Source organism: Mobula birostris, chromosome 27 (genome assembly GCF_030028105.1).
Source record: "Mobula birostris isolate sMobBir1 chromosome 27, sMobBir1.hap1, whole genome shotgun sequence".
Taxonomy (NCBI): Eukaryota; Metazoa; Chordata; class Chondrichthyes; order Myliobatiformes; family Myliobatidae; genus Mobula; species Mobula birostris.
The window spans coordinates 42649001-42669178 of NC_092396.1; positions in this window are offsets into that span (position 1 = coordinate 42649001).

Consider the following 20178-nt stretch of genomic DNA (forward strand, 5'->3'; position numbering starts at 1 on the left):
GTTTCTGAAGATGAAAGCAAAGGAGACGCCGTTTAGTGCCATCATTACTCTGCTCCACCTCTTCTTCTGTGTGGAGTGTGTGCATCTCGCCCTTTGACCCCATGGCTTCACCCAGATGCTCTGCTTTCCTCCCACATGCTAAAGGAGGTGTTGGTATGAATGATATAGGAAGAGTGAAAACTGGGATTAACCTTGGATTGATGTAAGTGTGGATTGATAATTGGCATGGACTCAAGGGCTGAAGGGCTTGCCTCAGTGTTATATCTCTCAAAGACTACATGACTCTACCAGGCATTGATCTGGAGTCAGGCTTACAACAATAATCAGTACATGTCCAAAGTCGCATCTTCAATCATGTGCTCTGCCCTAACCTTTTAGCTTCCAGCTGCAAAACAATTTTAAGGCTTGCTGTTATTGGTTTCTTGTCCATGGTGAAATTATCACTACAATGTGCTGCTCAGGTAAGTCCTTGCATTGTCATGGTCCCTTCTGGCAATCCTCCACTTTGCACAGTCTCCCACAGGAATTGGGCTTCAGTCACCTCATTTAATTTCCAGTCATTCCCAGGTTTCACTAACTACACACACCTGCTTCCCAACAGAGATTGCAGGATAAAGACCCTATGATCACAACAAGAAACTGCCAGTTTGTTTGGTCGACTCGTGGGTGAGTAACCTCGTTCCATGGTTCTTAGGACTATTCTTAGACTTAAGTCTAGCACTATTCCTGAATTTGCTACTAAAACCGAGACTCCTGGTAAAGACTCTATTGGACACCAATTCCACGCTCACTATGACCATAACGCCTCCCGACTCGGCCTCCGTGCCCGTGTTCAGCACTTGGGTTCATTCCACATCCTTGCAACAGAATGAACTGGCCACGATGAACCCAACGGACACGGATGCGGGAGATCACGGAAAAATTTCGGACACTATCCACGAATGCGCAGAAGGTCAGTGAAAAAGTGACCGGGTCTCCGCTGCCTTTTCTCCGTCCCCTCCTAGAACCCCAGCTACCCAAACCACACTGCTCGGGATTGCTTCGCCCCTGGAATCAGCAACACTATCCCCTCGAGAGCCGTATGTACCCGAGCCTGAACCCTATGCTGGGAACCTAGGTAGATGCCGGGCCTTCCTGTTACAATGCTCCTTAATCTTTGAGCTGCAGCCATGTACCTCCAGTTCCGATAAATCAAAGATTGCATACATCATGGGGCTGCCTCCAGGGGATGCTTTGGCTTGGGCAACCGCGATATGGGATAACCAACCAGAAATTTGTTCCTCCTACTCCTCCTTTGTCGCTGAAATGAGGAAAGCCTTCGAACAATCCATTCGCGGTAAGGACGCCGCAAAACGGTTGCTTACTCTCCATCAGGCTTCATGAAGTGTGGCCAGGTATTCCATTGAGTTCCGGACCTTAGCTGCAGATTCCGGGTGGAATGACGAGGCCCTGCGGGAGGTGTTTCGACAGGGCCTCTCGGACAAGATTAGGGACAAGTTGGCCGCAAGGGACGACACGGACCGTCTGGACTCTCTGATCTTGCTAGCCATTTAATTAGATTATCGACTTCAGTAGCGTCAGAGAGAGAGAACCAGTCGCCCCGCTCCTTGGGGAAGCCCACAGTCCACCTTACCAGTCTCAGCCAGCCACCCTTCCCCAGCCGCTCCCAGTGTGGCTCCTGCTCTGACCATCCCCACCCCCCTGAGGGAGGAACTGATGCAGCCGGGATGGAACCGTCTCTCCCCGGCTGAACGAATTCGCAGGTGGCGAGCTGGGGATTGCTACTATTGTGGCCAGCCAGGACATTTCCAGGATACCTGCCTTCAGCGGCCAAAAGGGAGGGTTCACCAGTGAGAAAGGGAGCCCTGGTGAGCTGAATGATACTCCCTTCAGCACCCCAGACTTGGATGCAGATCCCGGCAACCATGAATTACCAACAACAGTCCCTGTCCCTATCCGCTTTGGTGGATTCCGGTGCTGAGGGCAATCTGCTGGATGAAGAGATAGCCGCCCAGGCCGGAGTACCTCGCGAGCTGCTAACCACCCCCCGGAGGCCCGGGCCCTGGATAGAAAACTGCTGGCTCGGGTGACCCACTGTACGCCGCCCCTGACCTTGATCCTATCCGGCAACCATCGGGAGGAGGTCTCATTCATTCACCTCAAACCCCAGAAGTTCTAGGGTATCCATGGCTGACCCAACACAATCCCCATATCGACTGGTCTACCGGGAGGATAGCTGAATGGGGTCCGTTTTGCCATGCCAACTGTCTGCAGTCAGCCCCATCTCCCAGAGAAGCTACCGCGACCCCGCCTGTTTTGGAACCCCTCGACTTGTCCTGCGTCCCCACAGAGTACTATGACTTGGGACAGGTGTTCAGTAAACAACGGGCCCTGTCCCTGCCTCTGCACCACCCATATGAATGTGCCTTCGACCTTCTCCCCGGGGCCCCGCTACCCACCAGTCGCCTTTTTAACCTATCCTGACCGGAGAGAGAAGCAACGGAAAAATACATTAGCGAGTCCCTCGCGGCGGGCATTATCAAACCTTCATCCTCCCCGGTAGGCGCCAGTTTCTTTTTGTAGAAAAGAAGGACGGGGCGCTTCGCCCTTGTATTAACTACTGAGGCCTCAATAAAATAACAGTTAAGAACAAGTACCCTCTACCCCTCATTAGTTCGGCACTTGAACCACTGCATGGAGCCACCATCTTCTCAAAGCTGGACTTTCGCAACGCCTACCATTTAGTCAGGATGAGAGAGGGGAATGAATGAAAGACGGCCTTCAATACACCTCTGGGTCACTTTGAATATTTGGTCATTCCGTTTGGCCTCACCAATGCTCCCGCCATTTTCCAAATCCTGATCAATGACGTACTGAGGGACTTTATCAATCGGTTCGTATTTGTTTACCTTGACGATATCCTGATATTTTCTAGCAGCCCCCAAGAACACGTACACCATGTCCATTAAGTCTTCCAGAGACAATGGGAAAACCAGTTATTTGCAAAGACGAAGAAATGCGAGTTCCACGTTCCTTCGGTCATCTTCCTGGGTTATATCACTGAGAGCGGACAGGTAAAAGCAGACCCCGAGAACATCCAAGCAGTGGAGGAATGACATAGACCCACGACACAACTTCAACGATTCCTGGAGTTTGTAAACTTCTACCGCAGATTCATCAGAGACTACGGTCGAGTGGCGTCCCCCCTTACCCGGATTACCTCGCCTACCACACCATTTTGTTGGGACTCTGAAGGGAACCCAGCATTCACCGACCTGAAGAGGCGTTTCACCACCGCTCCCATCCTGGTCCATCCAGACCCATCTCGTCAATTCATCATTGAGATGGACGCCTCTGACTCTGGGGTAGGAGCGGTCCTATCCCAACGGTCAAGGTCGGACGAAAAGCTTCACCCTGCTCCTTCTACTCTCGCCGACAGTCCCTGCCGAGCGGAATTACGACGTGGGGAATCGGGAACTGCTGGCGGTCAAGCTAGCACTGGAAGAATGGAGGCACTGGTTGGAGGGGGCAGAATACCCGTTTGTCGTGTGGACTGATCATAAGAACCTGGGGCATATTCAGACCGCCAAACGATTGAACTCCAGCCAGGCCCGTTGGGCATTGTTTTTTGGATGGTTCAAGTTTACCCTCATGTACCGTCCAGGATCCAAGAAAGGGAAGCCGGACGCGCTGTCCTGCCAGCATGACTCCAAGGATGACACCTCCAGTCCCAAGACTATCCTCCCACCCTCCTGCGTGGTTGCCACCCTCACTTGGGAGATCGAGGCTAAAGTAAAGGAAGCCCAGCGGGACAACCCCGACCCGGGCAATGGACCCAGCGATCGCCTGTACGTGCCCGCCTCCGTCAGTCCCAGGTTCTCCAATGGGGGCACACATCCCAGTTCACCTGCCACCCCGGGAGTGATCGGACCCTGGCTCTCCTGAGGAAGCGCTTTTGGTGACCGTCCATGGAGGGGGACACCCGTTCTTATGTCTCGGCTTGTCCCATCTGTTCCCGGGGAAAAGCCTCTCATCGACCACCTGCGGGGCTACTTCATCCTCTACCTGTCCCTGGTCGTCCCTGGTCACACATCGCCTTAGACTTCATCATCGGTCTACCCCCTTCCCACGGGTAGACCGATTCTCCAAGGTGGTGCACTTTGTCGCCCTCCCTAAACTCCCTTCATAGAACATAGAACATAGAACATAGAACATAGAATAGTACAGCACAGTACAGGCCCCTCGGCCCACAATGTTGCGCCGACCCTCAAACCCTGCCTCCCATATAAGCCCCCACCTTAAATTCCTCCATGTACCTGTCTAGTAGTCTCTTAAATTTCACTAGTGTATCTGCCTCCACCACTGACTCAGGCAGTGCATTCCACGCACCAACCACTCTCTGAGTAAAAAACCTTCCTCTAATATACCCTTTGAACTTCCCACCCCTTACCTTAAAGCCATGTTCTCTTGTATTGAGCAGTGGTGCCCTGGGGAAGAGGTGCTGGCTATCCACTCTATCTATTCCTCTTATTATCTTGTACACCTCTATCATGTCTCCTCTCATCCTCCTTCTCTCCAAAGAGTCAAGCCCCAGCTCCCTTAATCTCTGATCATAATGTATACTCTCTAAACCAGGCAGCATCCTGGTAAATCTCCTCTGTACCCTTTCCAATGCTTCCACATCCTTCCTATAGTGAGGTGACCAGAACTGGACACAGTACTCCAATTGTGGCCTAACCAGAGTTTTATAGAGCTGCATCATTACATCGCGGCTCTTAAACTCTATCCCTCGACTTATGAAAGCTAACACCCCATAAGCTTTCTTAACTACCCTAACTACCTGTGAGGCAACTTTCAGGGATCGGTGACATGTACCCCAAGATCCCTCTGCTCCTCCACACTACCAAGTATCCTGCCATTTACTTTGTACTCTGCCTTGGAGTTTGTCCTTCCAAAGTGTACCACCTCACACTTCCCTGGGTGGAACTCCATCTGCCACTTCTCAGCCCACTCCTGCATCCTATCAATGTCTCTCTGCAACCTTTGACAATCCTCTACACTATCTACAACACCACCAACCTTTGTGCCGTCTGCAAACTTGCCAACCCACCCTTCTACCCCCACATCCAGGTTGTTAATAAAAATCACGGAAAGTAGAGGTCCCAGAACAGATCCTTGTGGGACACCACTAGTCACCACCCTCCAATACAAATGTGTTCTCTCCACCACGACCCTCTGCCTTCTGCAGGCAAGCCAATTCTGAATCCACCTGGCCAAACTTCCCTGGGTCCCTCTCAAACTTCCTCTCAAGAAACCGCAGATTTTCTCGTCCTCCACGTCTTCCACCTCCACGGAATCCCCGCAGACATCGTCTCCGATCCAGGTCCCCAGTTCGTCTCGCAGGTATGGAAGGCCTTCTGTCAAGCCTTAGGTGCATCAGCCAGCCTGTCGTCTGGCTTCCACCCCCAGATGAACGGGCAGACAGAATGGGTCAACCAAGTCCTGGAGGCGATGCCACGTTGTGTAACGGCAAACAACCTGTCGACTTGGAGCGACCACCTCCCGTGGGTTGAGTATGCCCACAACTCTCTGGTGAGCTCTGCCATTGGGAGGTCTCTGTTCAAATGCTCCCTGGGGTACCAACCCCCGCTGTTTCCCGCGCAAGAAAAGGAAATTGCGGTACCGTCGGTTCAGGGCCATACTGATCGGTGCCGTAAGATTTGGGAGGAGACACGCACGGCCCTACTCAAATCAACAAATCGAAATAAGAAGACAGCCGAGCGACACCGCATCCCGGTGCGGGAATACGAACCTGGGCAGATGGTGTGGCTGGCCTCCAAGGACATCCTGCTCAACAACGAACATAGTAAACTCACCCCTCGCTTCCTGGGACCATTCAACGTTGGAAGGGTTATCAATCCCACAGCAGTCCACCTAAAGCTGCCAAGATCCATGCGCATCCACCCAACGTTTCATGTGCCTCAGTTAAAGCTAGTTTCTGTCAGCCCCTTGTGTCCCCTGGCTGAGACTCCCCCACCTGCCCGTATCATCGACAACCATCCGGCATACACCGTCCGACGACTACTAAATGTGCGCCGTCGGGACAGGGGTTTCCAATACCTGGTGGACTGGGAAGGGTACGGTCCAGAAGAGCATTCCTGGGTCCCCTGCTCCTTCATCCTAGACACTTCCCTCATCCAGGACTTCGATTGGGACCATCCAGACAGGCCTGGAGGATCGCCTGGAGGCTCCCGTTGAGGGCAGGATATTGTCATGGTCCCTTCTGGCAATCCCCCACCTTGCTAGTTACCACAGGAATTGGGCCTCAATCACCTCATTTAATTTCCAATCCTTCCCAGGTTCCACTAACTACACGCACCTGCTTCCCATCAGAGACTGCAGGATAAAGACCCTATGGTCACAACAAGGAATTGTCAGTTCATTTGGTTGACTCGTGGATAAGTAACCTTGTTCCATGGTTCTTAGGATTATCAGTTCTAAATCTAGCATCGTTCCTGAATTTGCTACTAAAACCAAGACTCCTGGTAAAGACTGTCTTGGACACCAATTCCACGCTCACTACCATAATGCCTCCCGACTTGGCCTCCGCGCCCGTGTTCAGCACTTGGGTTCGTTCCACCGCCACGTCCTTGCAACATGCATAACAATGTGTATAATGAGGCACAATAATAATGGGAGTGTGCTTGATCTGGTAAACCATCTATGATAGAGTGTGTGCATCCAAGAGTACCACAACCTTGTCACTCGGTTTGGAGGCTTGCTTGCCTCTATGACCCAGAGAGCTATGTTGGCTCAAGTCAGGGCTTTATACTTTGGCTCTTGGTAAGGTCGCCCATACCAAAGGGGTCAAAGGGTAGAGGACAGACTAAAAGTGGTTTGGAGGTTCAGCTCAGAGCTAACCATTCCGACTGGTAAAACAAAATTGTTACAGAAACAGCAATAAAGAATCCTTTACATTAAATGCAACAGTATTCCTGAGTCTCCACCAGGGACTTGTATAACTGACAGAAGTGAAAACAAAGAGGAAGCTACTGAGAAGATGAAGGAAGCACTGATCACCACTAGAGATGGAGGACCTTCATTGCTGTCCTTAACGTCTGCGGCAGAACAGGCAGTAAGAAAGAATGTGCAGAACCAGGATCCCTCCTGTCCTGCTTCTCACATCCCGGATCTTTTCCTGTTTCTCTTCCCCCTTCTGTTCACCTTTGTGTTACAGTGTCCTGCAATGATGTCATGCAAGGTACAAGAGACCATGACTAGCTGCTGAAATTGTACAGTAACGTGCCTCAGGATTGGCGCTGAATGTGGACTCCAATGCCGAGAGGTTAATGACATTTCCATTGTGTTTCAGCTGTTGCTGAGATTTCCATTATGGAGATGCTTTGTGGGATTTGGAGGCAAAGAATGGGTCAGTTCTGGAGTTGGAGCGCTATACCAGGACTGTGTGTTGTTACATTTTACTCCAGGTGTAGTGGACTTTCACATGATTTGTTGCAAAAGAAAACGTTTCTGTTCCCAGCTCAGAAGAAAGACCAAGAGCCCAGTCAATCTTTCAGGAACATCCGCTTCACCAGGATTTGTGTCTGAGGTCACTTAGCCAGTCAGATTTTAAATCCTCCTTGACTTGTAATTCTGAATTACTTGTCATTTTGTTTGAGATCTACAGGAGTTCCAATTGTGCTATGCCACAGCTCCTGAATAGCTTGTGACCACAGCAAGCTGGGGGAACTGAAGAGCTTTCAGAGAAATGTCCTGATGTGCCTCAAGTTGTTTGGAGATATCAATGTGCTTTTACTTCATAAGCAATGTCACTTTCCCCTGCAATTCCAGTTGCTCCAAAGCATTGTTTGCAGCTGCGAGCTCACAATATGGGATGCAACCAGCAGACAGTCAATCCCCAAGGCACATGTTATAAGGTCTTTATGTGGAGGAAGAGTAAAACCTCTGCTACTCAAACTGGCAGTTCACAACAGAGGCTACGATAGGAGCTTGAAAGGACTATGAATGATTCACAGAGCTGGTGACCTCTGACACAAATATGGTCAGCTTAGAAAACATACAGTTCCCATGTGCACTCAACTGTGTTGGCAGTAGTCATCACAATGATTGGAGTTCTTTACCACAGTCACTGACAAAGAGGCTGTTCAGCTGATGACTTGTCAAGTGCTTTGGTGTATAGGCTGCATTATCCTTTCCCCAATTCAATCATTTATTGCAGATGTCGGTATGAAATTGGTGTCCCCTCTTGTCTGCACATAAGTATGAGTGTCAATTAATATTTTATAATTTATTAATGAGCGGTTGCTTAATGTATTCAGTGGATTAACATTGTCTCTGGATGTTTTTTTGCAGCTTGTAACGACACCAGTTCCCATACAGCCAATGAACCACCCAAATCCTGGCAGAACCAGGGATCTAATTAGTCCTTCCTTCTCAGATGGGTTCATATGAACACATTGCGTATCTATGTAAAAATATCAAAAGGAAAGACTCTAAATATTAATGTTGAGAGACTGCACCTGTAACTTTTGTCCGTCAGTTTGCAGTGGGCCAGCTGCATTTAGTTCAATAGTGTGGACTGGGAAATTCGGAAGCACTCTCGAACCAATGTGAATGAGGGAAACTCCACCAAGAAGGAAATCGGACACATCGGGGCTGGAATGGAGCTACAAGGTTGCAGGGTGAGATTCCAGAAGGCAGCAGATGAGGTACCTTCATCAGTCCTGATCAGACTGTTTACTATTTTTCATTGATGCTCACAACACGCTGGAGGAACTCAGCAGGTCGGGCAGCATCCGTGGAAACAATGAGTCAACATTTCGGGCCGGAACCCTTTGTCAGGACTGAAGAGGGAAGGGGCAGGGACCCTATAAAGAAGGTGGGGGAGGGTGGGAAGGAGAAGGCTGGTAGGTTCCAGGTGAAAAACCAGTAAGGGGAAAGACAAAGGGATGGGGTAGGGGAGGCAGGGAGGGGATAGGCAGGAAAGGTGAAGAAGGAATAGGGAAAAACACAATGGATAGTAGAAGGAGGCGGAACCATGAGTAGGGTTCACCTGGACTTTCCCCTTACTGGTTTTTCACCTGGATCACCTCTTTGTCTTTCCCCTTACTGGTTTTCCATCTGGACCACCCCTTTGTCTTTCCCCTTACTGGTTTTCCATCTGGACTATCACCTCCCTGCTTCCCCTCCTCCACACTCCCCCACCTTCTTTACAGGGCCTCTGTCCCTTCCCTCTACAGTCCTGACGAAGGGTTCCGGCCCGAAATGTCAACTGATCGTTTCCACGGATGCTGCCCGACCTGCTGAGTTCCTCCAGCGTGTTGTGAGTGTTGCTTTGATCCCAGCATCTGCAGATTATTTTGTGTTTCATAGATGCTGCCTGACCTGCTGAGTTCCTCCAGTTGCTTTGGATTTCCAGCATCTGCAGATCTTCACATGTTTGCAGAGAACACAAACACATATGCTTAAAGGATTTTCAATTACACTTCATTACTCATCAACATACAATTGTGCTGTGCACAAAGAATGGTGTTATATAAGATCAAATTTCAAAGTAAATTTATTGTAAGAGTACATATGTCACTGTGTACTACCTTGAGATTCATTTTTTAGCAGGCATTTACAGTAAAAACAAAGAAATACAATGGGATCACTGAAAAACTACACACAAAGACTGTCAACCACTGTGTAAAAGAAGACAAATTGTGCAAATATAATAATAAATAATATTGAGAACTTGAGTTGTAGAGTCCTTGAAGGTGAGTCCATAGATTGTACAATCAGTTCAGAGTTGAGGTGAGTGAAGTTATCCGTACTGGTTTAGGAGCCTCGAAACAATATATTCCCATACACTGCTCTGTATCATTAAGGTACATGAGCTATTCCCTATCAGAAGCCACCCCTAATAAGAACAATGGCAATAATCCTGTATACATAGAGTGTATTACATTCAATGTTGGTATTTCGGTCATATGCTGGTACATAGCATCCCTTAGAAAGACCCCTTTTACAGTCCCAACAATAGTCACAGCTGGCAGGTTTTTGACGATTCATTCCATGCCCAGTATTTGGTGCATCCAGAGGGACAGAGATCAGTGTTCCCATGCCTGAGCGCATTGGATATCCATACAACATTCTGAGAAAGTTATCGGTTGAGATCACTGTTGCTGTGGTGGCAAGGACGAGTGGCAATATCATGGCCATTTCTGCAATGTAGAGTAAAGCACTATCACTCGCTTTTAGTTAATCATTTGACGTTCAGACATACTATTCCCTGTTCTCCCAGAAAAGCCATGCACTGCATATTGCCCGACACCCGCGTCACAATCTCGCCTCTCTCTGACAGCCCAGTTGGTTGTTGCACCCGTACCTCCCCCAACTCCTCTTTGAATTCAAACTCAAGCTTAAGTTTAATTGTCATTCAACTAGTCATGAACATCCATGAATACAGCCAAATGAAACAATGTTCTCAGGGACCAAGGTGCAAAGCATGGTATCAACAATCATATACATCATAAGGCACATATAGCTCATATAAGATATCTGAAAAAGAAGTCCGAGACCCTGAGTCCATGAATGTTACAGCAGTCTGCAGTTGAGCACCATGCAGTTTGTCTTCTGCCGAGTGAACACTGAGGGGGAAGCACTGGCTCCAGCTTGGATGCTACGCCACGTTGTCTCTGGCGGAGTGCACCAACTCCAGTGCCTCTCTTCCGGGCGGCAGTGAACAGACCACAACGCGCCTTGAGACTTAGTCCTTGCTACGACACAGCTCCCCTGCCATCTGCCCTTGCCACCTGCCAGTAAAACAGTGAATCAGACTTAAAATGCTAGAGGAACTCAGCAGGCCAGGCAGTATCTATAGAAAGTGTACAGTCAATGTTTTGGGCTGAGACCCTTCAATAGGACTGGAGAAAAAAAGATGAGTAGAGTTAAAAGGTTGGGGGAGGGGAGGGAGAAACACAAGAGGTAGGTAAAAACGGGAGGGGGAGGGTGATGTAAAGAGCTGGGGAGTTGATTGGTGAAAGAGATACAGAGCTAGAGAAGCCCTCAATGCAGCCCTCAAATACATTTCATGCCATGTCTGCTCTCACCCCATCCTCCCGCCACCCTACCAGGGATAGGGTTCCTCAACCCAACCAGCCTCCGCGACCAGCATATAATTCTCCACAACTTCCATCATCTCCAACAGGATCCCACCACCAGGCACATCTTTCCCTCCCCCCTCAATTTCTGGTTTCCATACGGATCACTCCCTGCGCAGCTCCCTTGTCCATTCATCCCTCCTCCTGACACTTATCCTTGCAAGCAGAGCAAGTGCTACACTTGCCCCTACACCTTCTCCCTTACTACCATTCAGGGCTCCAAACAGTTCTTCTAGGTGAGGCGACACTTCACTTGTGAGTCTGTTGAGGTTATATACTGTGTCCGGTGCTGCTGGTGTGGCCTCCTGTATATCGGTGAGACCTGACATAAATTGAGAGACTGTTACACTGAGCACCTATGCTCCATCCACCAGAAAAAATGGGATCTCTGATTGGCCACTCATTTTAATTCCATTTCCCATTCCCATTTCAACTTGTTAGTCCATGACCTCCTAAACTGTCGTGATGAGGCCACACTCATCTTGGAGGAGCAACACCTTATATTTCATCTGGATAGCCTCCAACCTGATGGCATGAACACTGATTTCTTGAACTTCCAGTAATGGTCCACCCCCTTCTCCTTTACTAGTCCCCCTTCCCCTTTTCCCTCGGTTACCTTATCTCCTTGTCTGCCATCACCTCCCTCTGGTGCTCCTCCCCCACCCTCCCCCACCCCCGCCTTTTTTTTTCCAAGGCCTTCCGTCCTCCCCTATCAGATTCCTCCTTCTCCAGCCCGGTATCTCTTTCACCAATCAAATTCCCAGCTCTTTAATTCTCCCCTCCTCCTCCCAGTTTCACCTATCACCTTGGGTTTCTCCCTCCCCTTCAACCACCTTTTAACTCTACTCCTCATTTTTTTTTCTCTCCAGTCCAGCTGAAGGGTCTGAGCCTAAAACATGTGCGTTGCTTGGATTTCCAGCTTCTGCAGATTTGCTCTTGTTTTGTGAATCAGACTTGCAGCATTCCACATTAACAATACCCAAGGGGATCTTGCAATCAGAAGAAAAGCGACTGAGGTGATCACTCGCTGTTAGCCTGCACACGGCCGTTGTGTACTGACTCCTCTGACACCTCTCTGATGCAGGCAGCAGCACGATCTGCATCATCAGTTTCTTCACCATTGGGTAACTCACTGATGGGTACACTTGCTGTACTTTAACTTCTTAACGTCCAGCTGGGTCTTGCAATTGTAAAAAAAAATACACTTGAAAAAGACAATAACACCTTTTGTTGACTCAGTAGAAGCTGCTGAGACTGAACGCACTGTCATCTTATGAGCTGCCTCTACCTTTGGGGGACCAGACACTGCTAAATGTCAGGACACTGGGGACTGTCTGGAGTTCAAGTTGTCCACTTCCGAAATCTAACCTGCCCCTGTACCCCTCTGGACTTCCCCAGGGGCCCACCGGCCTTCCTCTTGGCTTCACCTGCTGGCATGTTGGACAAATTGCTGCCACAGTCTGGGCTCCATCATATGTCAACACCACCCCTCAGGCCTCTGTCCATTTCTTCCACTCTGGATGTTCTTCTGATGTGCACGCACAGCTAGAAAACTCTGATCTTCATCTTCTGGGGTAGCCATGGTGTCATGACCTGAGCTGCTCTATCAATGGCAGCGTTGTGTGCCGCTTCCTTGTGTCCAATAGATCATAAGACATAGGAGCAGAATTAGGCCATTCAGCCCATCGAGTCTGCTCCACCATTCCATCATGGCTGATTCCGGATCCCACTCAACCCCATACACCTGCCTTCTCACCATATCCTTTGATGCCCTGACCAATCAGAAAATGATCATCCTCTAACTTAAATATACCTACGGACTTGGCTTCCACCACAGTCTGTGGCACAGCATTCCATAGATTTACTACTCTCTGGCTAAGAAAATTCCTACTTACCTCTGTTCTAAAGTGTCAACCCCTCAATTTTGAGGCTGTGCCCTCTAGTTCTGGATAACCCCCGCCATAGGAAACATCCTCTCCACATCCACTCTATCTTGTCCTTTCAGCATTCAGTAGGTTTCAATGAGATCTCCTTGCATTCTTCTAAATTCCAATGAGTACAGGCCCAAGGCTGCCAAATGCTCCTCATATGTTAACCCTTTCATTCCTGGAATCATCCTCATGAACCCTCTCTGGACTCTCTCCAATGACAGCAGATTTTTTCGGCGATATGGGGTCAGAACTGCTGACAATACTTCAAGTGCAGTCTTATAAAAGCTCAGCATTATCTCCTTGCTTTTATATTCTATTCCCCTTGAAATAAATGAGAACATTGTAATTGCCTTCTTTACCATAGATCCAACCTGTAAATTAACTTTCTGGGAGTCTTGCACCAGGACTCCTAAGTCCCTCTGAACCTCTGATGTTTGAACCTTCTCCCTATTTAAATAATAGTTCACACTATTGTTCTTTTAACCAAAATGCATTATCATACATTTCCCAACATTGTATTCCATCTGCCACTGTTTTGCCCATTCTTCCAATTTGTCTAAGTCCTGCTGCAATTGCATTGCTTCCTCAGCCCTACCTACCCCTCCACCTATCTTCATTTCATCTGCAAACGTTGCCACAAAGCCATCAATTCCATTATCTAAATCACTGACAAACAATGTGAAAAGTAGCGGTCCTGAGGAACACCGCTAGTCACTGGCAGCCAACCAGAAAATGCTCTTTTTATTTCCACTCACTGCCTCCTGCCTGTCAGCCATTCCTCTATCCATGCCAGTATCTTTCCTGTAATCCCATAGGATTGTATCTTGTTAAGCAGCCTCACATGTGGCACCTTATCAAATACCTTCTGATAATCCAAGTCATGAAATGTGTGGGCACTTACATGGCAGACAGTGATCTGCTGCCACAGGGCTTTGTCCCACATGTTTTCACAATAAAATTGCCCCACAGGGGCCACCTATGTATCTCCCAATTTTGCCCGTGCCATCAGGGGTTATCCATACTGCTGTGCTATTTGCCACGGCCCAGGACTCGGTGTATGTTTGCACGACCCTGTGATCTCATGTAGGTGCAGGGTTACAGCCATCAGTTCTGCCAGCTGGCTAGATCCTCCCTTCCCTACAGTAACCACTGTTGGCCAGAAAGAACTACAGTCAGTCAGCAGGATCGGAGGCAGCCATTTTGTGAGCATCCTTGCAGCCACCATTTTTGAACTGTTTGATGAATTGATTCTTCCTCTGGGATTACTGAATCAGAGCACTTGAACGTGGTCATAAGGAGTTTCTGCTAGTGATCTGCTAAACCTGAGATTATTCTCTGATAAAAAGCTGTTTTTTGTGTAAAATGGCAGGTTTGCAAATGCAATCTTGTCATCTGGGCCCATGTCTGGGTGACCTGGCCTGACTGATTTAAAAACCATCAATGGAGTTCAATAGAACACAGTCATTCCATTGTGAAAATTCACATGTGTTTTTAGTTGAGACCACAAAGGTATCTGTCAGTAAATACATATTCTCACAGCGCTTAACTGATTGTTGTTACTAACATGATTCTTGTAACGCCACTTTGCCTTTTGCAGGGTGGAGTACAGCAGCCATCCACCCTCTGTTTGCCACTCCACCAGTGGCTGGAACCATCAGTGAATCATCCATGCTGTTCTTCTCTGGGGTTAGGTCTTCATATGGATTGCCCTTTTGTTTCGGCAAGGGATTGAGGGCCACATCCTCATCAGAGTGGGCTAAGGTCTTTGGCTGGTAGGGACATAACCTGCTCATGGAAGTGGCTCACTCCATCATAGCTTTACTCCACCCGATCTACTATGTACAATTTCCATTTGACTATAGAAGCACGTTGAGCTCTGTCTTCTTTGTGGTCACATTATGGGATTTTACCCATTGCATAATGAGTAGATGGTGTCTCAAGTCCACCATCTCTGAGCCCGTGTGGAGCTCGCTGGGCTAGAGGGCCCGGTGACAGGTTGAGAGATGTCTCTCAAAGGGGTTATAACTGGTTGCAGCTTTGGAAATGGTCTTAGTCCAAAACCTCAAATGGACCCGATGACATTTCATTCAGCCAGTCAAGATGTGGCAGAGACCTATAGTTCAAGAGTCATCCCACATTGCCTTCGGGGGCCGGGGGAGAGCCTGTTCAACAGCTTGTTTGGTAGTCTCAAAGGTGACTTGCTGGTTGGGACCCCACTGGAAAGTGGTCTTTTTTGGAGATACCTGATATAATTGTCTCAGTATAATTGTGACAGTGCTGATAAAAATTACTCACCCCCTTGGAAGTTTTCATGTTTTATTGTTCTACAACATTGAATCACAGTGGATTTCATTTAGATTTTTTAACACCGTTCAACAGAAGAAGACTCTTTGGTTTCAAATTAATTACAAATATAAAACACAAAATAAGTGATTGCGTAAGTATTCGCTCCCTTTAATATGACACACCGAATCGTCACTGGTGCAGCCAACTGGTTTTAGAAGTCAAATAGTTCATCAAATGGAGATCTGTTTTGGTGACCTACGCGTAGTCAAGGGGTTTCAATTGATTGTAGTAAAAATACACCTGTAACTGGAAGGTCCAACTGCTGGTGAGTCAGTATTCTGGCAAAAACTACATCATGAAAACAAAAGAATACTCCAAGCAACTCTGTAGAAAGGTTATTGAAAAGCACAAGTCAGGAGATGGATACAAGTAAATTTCCAAGTCACTGATTATCACTTGCAGTACAGTTAAGACAATCATCCTGAAATGGAAAGAATGTGGCAAATCTGCTTAGAGCAGGCCGTCCTCAAAAACTGAGTGACCGTGCAAGAAGGAGATGAGTGAAGGAGGCCACAAGAGACCTATGACAACTCTGGAGGAGTTACAAGCTTCAGTAACTGCGAAGGGAGAGACTACATATTCAACAACTGTTGCCCGGGTGCTTCACCAGTTGCAGCTTTATAGGAGAGTGGCAAAGAGAAAGCCTCTGTTGAAAAAAACTCACATGAAATCTCACCTGGAGTTTGCCAGAAGGCATGTGGCAGACTCTGAAGTCAGCTGGAAGGAGGTTCTGCGATCTGATGAAAGCAAACTTGAGCCTTTTGGCCATCAGACTACCACACATCATCAAAGACACACCATCCCTACTGTGAAGCATGGAGATGGCTACATCATGCTGTGGGGATGTTTCACTGCAGCAGGCCCTGGAAGGCTTGAGAAGGTAGAGGGTAAACTGAATGCAGCAAAATACAGGGAAATCCTGGAGGAAAACCTGATGCAGAAAAACTGCGACTTGGGAGAAGATTTGTTTTCCAGCAAGACAGTAACTCCAAACATAAGCCAAAGCCACACAGGAATGGCCTAACAACAAAGCTAATGTCCTGTAGTGTCCAAATTGGAGTCCAGACCTCAATCGAACTGAGAATTTGTGACTGGACTTGAAAAAGGCTGTTCACTCATGATCCCCATGCAATCCACACAGTTTTGTAAAGAAGAATGGGGAAAAATTGCAGTGTCCTATCCACACAGACTCAAGGCTGTAATTGCTGCCAAAGATGTATCTACCATATACTAACCTGAAGGGGCTGAATACTTATGCATTCAATTATTTTGTGTTTTACATTAGTAATTAATTTAGATCACTTTGTAGAGATCTGTTTTCACTTTGACACAGAAGAGTCTTTTCTGATGATCAATGTCAAAAAAGCCAAATTTAATCCACAGTGATTCCAAGTTGTAAACAAAAAAACATGAAAACTTCAAGTGAGGTGAACATTTTTATAGGCAGAGAGAAAGAAGTTATTGTAGGTCTCAAAGGGATTTCTGCAATGCCTCAGGCGAGGGTTATTAGGAGGAATTCTTCCCTCCCTCCTTGGTTAGGGATTTAGCAGGAGCACCTATGCCTCCCAGCGACTCCTCTCTCTTCTTAATTTGACAATGGTCTTTCGATAAAGCATGCAAGGCAACGGTTCGCTAACTCCTTTGGGATGCGGCAGGCACAAAAATATCTCCTTACAGGTCAGGTGGGACAACCCTCCATTGTGCTTCTCTATTTTTCTCACCCAGCTACGAGCCCCACCTACTTGTTCCAACCCCTCCAAGAGTCTGATAGCTGTTCTACCTTCCACCGGCCCTAAGAGGTGTAGTATTATTCCCTTCAGATGGTAGGGGGTGGAGGGGGGAGTGGGGGGTTGCCATTTTTACCAGGTACCCTACATGGTTGATGTGAACTCTCAATCCACCAGCAGGTCATCCCCACCCTCGTAAGTGTCAGTGATCTAGGTCCACTGACAGAGAGCTTTAGTCCATTCCTGCACTGATTTCCACTCTTCTCAAGATTTAAAATCTCAATCTAACAGGGAGGGCTGCTTAACCTTTACTGTGGCCATTACTCTCTCCCACAAAGACCTTTCCTCCCTGACCATGGCCCATTGGACATCCTCCCAAGATGTCCATTTCCCAGTTGCATAAGATCATTCCAGCTCCCCCTTTATTCCATATCCTTAACAACCACTGAACCAATGCTTCCCCCAGTTTCTGTCCATACCGATTGCCCAGCTCCACCAATTCCTTAGAAGAGTAATTCCTTGTCACCACCAAGTGATCACTGTTTTGGATCAGATCTCCCACTCTTCCTCGAGCCGGATGACATATGGTTCTAGGGCGTGGGATTGTCCCTGAGTGCTGGGAGACCCCACAGGCTGAGGGGTGCTTGGAGAACATGATTTGTTAGACCATGTTTCTGTGGACATAATAACCCTAGCTGGTTATGCTTTTAAGGACTGGGGGACATCAGGAGGAGAGCAAACTTTCCAGCCTCTCATCCTGATCCTTACCTTCAAACTAAATATCTCCATCGCGGGTATCCAGGTTATTCCCCGCCCCCCAAACTTCCAAAATATGAGCCCAGACAGCCCAGGCCTTCTCTGAGAGTCTAGTTGCCAATTAGCCCTACAGGCTGCTTCCTGCTGCTGGACATTGACACTCATTTCTTTCAGTTCCTCAGCCTAAGTCTGCATTGACAAGGCAGTCTCTGACATGGTCGTGCAGTGTTGATTCAATACCTCTACCTCATGTATAAGATTCCCTATTTACACTTTCTGAGAAATTGACTTATTTTGTTGATTTTTGATGGCAGCCAGCAGGCAAAACTCCCCCCTGGCTCCTCCTCTTGACCAAGAGCCCTAATCCCTTTAATATGGATGTAAGGGGGTTTCGTCTCCATATGACCATAAGACCATAAGACAAAGGAGCAGAAGTAGGCCATTCGGCCCATCGAGTCTGCTCTGCCATTTTATCATGAGCTGATCCATTTTATCCTATTTAGTCCCACTGCCCCGCCTTCTCACCATAACCTTTGATGCCCTGGCTACTCAGATACCTATCAATCTCTGCCTTAAATACACCCAATGACTTGGCCTCCATTGCTGCCCGTGGAAACAAATTCCATAGATTCACCACCCTCTGACTAAAAAAATGTTTTTGCATTTCTGTTCTGAAAGGGCGCCCTTCAATCCTGAAGTCATGCCCTCTCATACTAGACTCCCCCATCATGGGAAACAACTTTGCCACATCCTCTCTGTCCATGCCTTTTAACATTCGAAATGTTTCTATGAGGTCTCCCCTCATTCTTCTAAACTCCAAGGAATGCAATCCAAGAGCGGACAAACGTTCCTCATATGTTAACCCTCTCATTCCTGGAATCATTCTAGTGAATCTTCTCTGTACCCTCTCCAAAGTCAGCACATCCTTTCTTAAATAAGGAGACCAAAACTGCCCACAGTACTCCAAGTGAGGTCTCACCAGCGCCTTATAGAGCCTCAACATCACATCCCTACTCCTATACTCTATTCCTCTAGAAATGAATGTCAACATTGCATTCGCCTTCTTCACTACTGACTCAACCTGGAGGTTAACTTTAAGGGAATCCTGTACGAGGACTCCCAAGTCCCGTTGCATCTCAGAACTTTGAATTCTTTCCCCATTTAAATAAAAGTCTGCCCGTTTATTTTTTCTGCCAAAGTGCATAACCATACACTTTCCAACATTGTACTTCATTTGCCACTTCTCTGCCCATTCTTCCAATCTATCCAAGTCTCTCTGCAGACTCTCCGTTTCCTCAGCACTACCGGCCCCTCCACCTATCTTCGTATCATCAGCAAACTTAGCCACAAAGCCATCTATTCCATAATCCAAATCGTTGATGTACAATGTAAAAAGAAGCGGCCCCAACACTGATCCCTGTGGAACACCACTGGTAACCGGCAGCCAACCAGAATAGGACCCCTTTATTCCTTCTCTCTGTTTCCTGCCAATCAGCCAACGCTCTATCCACGTATGTAACTTTCCTGTAATTCCATGGGCTCTTATCTTGTTAAGCAGCCTCATGTGTGGCACCTTGTCAAAGGCCTTCTGAAAATCCAAATATACAACATCCACTACATCTCCCTTGTCTAGCCTACTGGTAATTTCCTCAAAAAATTGTAATAGGTTTGTCAGGCAGGATTTTCCTTTAAGGAATCCATGCTGAGCTCTGTCTATCTTGTCATATGCCTCCAGGTACTCTGTAACCTCATCCTTGACAATCGACTCCAACAACTTCCCAACCACCGACGTCAAGCTAACAGGTCTATAATTCCCTTTTTGCTTCCTTGCCCCCTTCTTAAATAGCAGAGTGACACTTGCAATCTTCCGGTCTTCCGGAACCATGCCAGAATCTATCGACTTATGTTACTGCGTAGGCTAATGAAAATGGCTTCTTTGTTATGTTATACTTGGGATTGCTTCTTTGTTATGTTAAATGCTGAGAAAGTTTTTGCGCTAGCAGCTTGTTTGGGGTTAGGAGTGTGATAAGAATATGTTACGAACCAATTGGGATAGTTGTAATGTTTTTGGTGTATTTGAAGATACTGTATGCGCAGGGTTTTGGGAGAGAAGGCGGGAGAAAGAGACAGAGGATGGACCAGGTGCTGTGAGTCCGCTAACGGGGTTGGAAGAGGAGACGGAGATGGACTCAGGTGGAGTATCTGGTCGACCACCATTGTTGGTCCCAGGTGGCCGGTCGAGGTGGTCTGAGG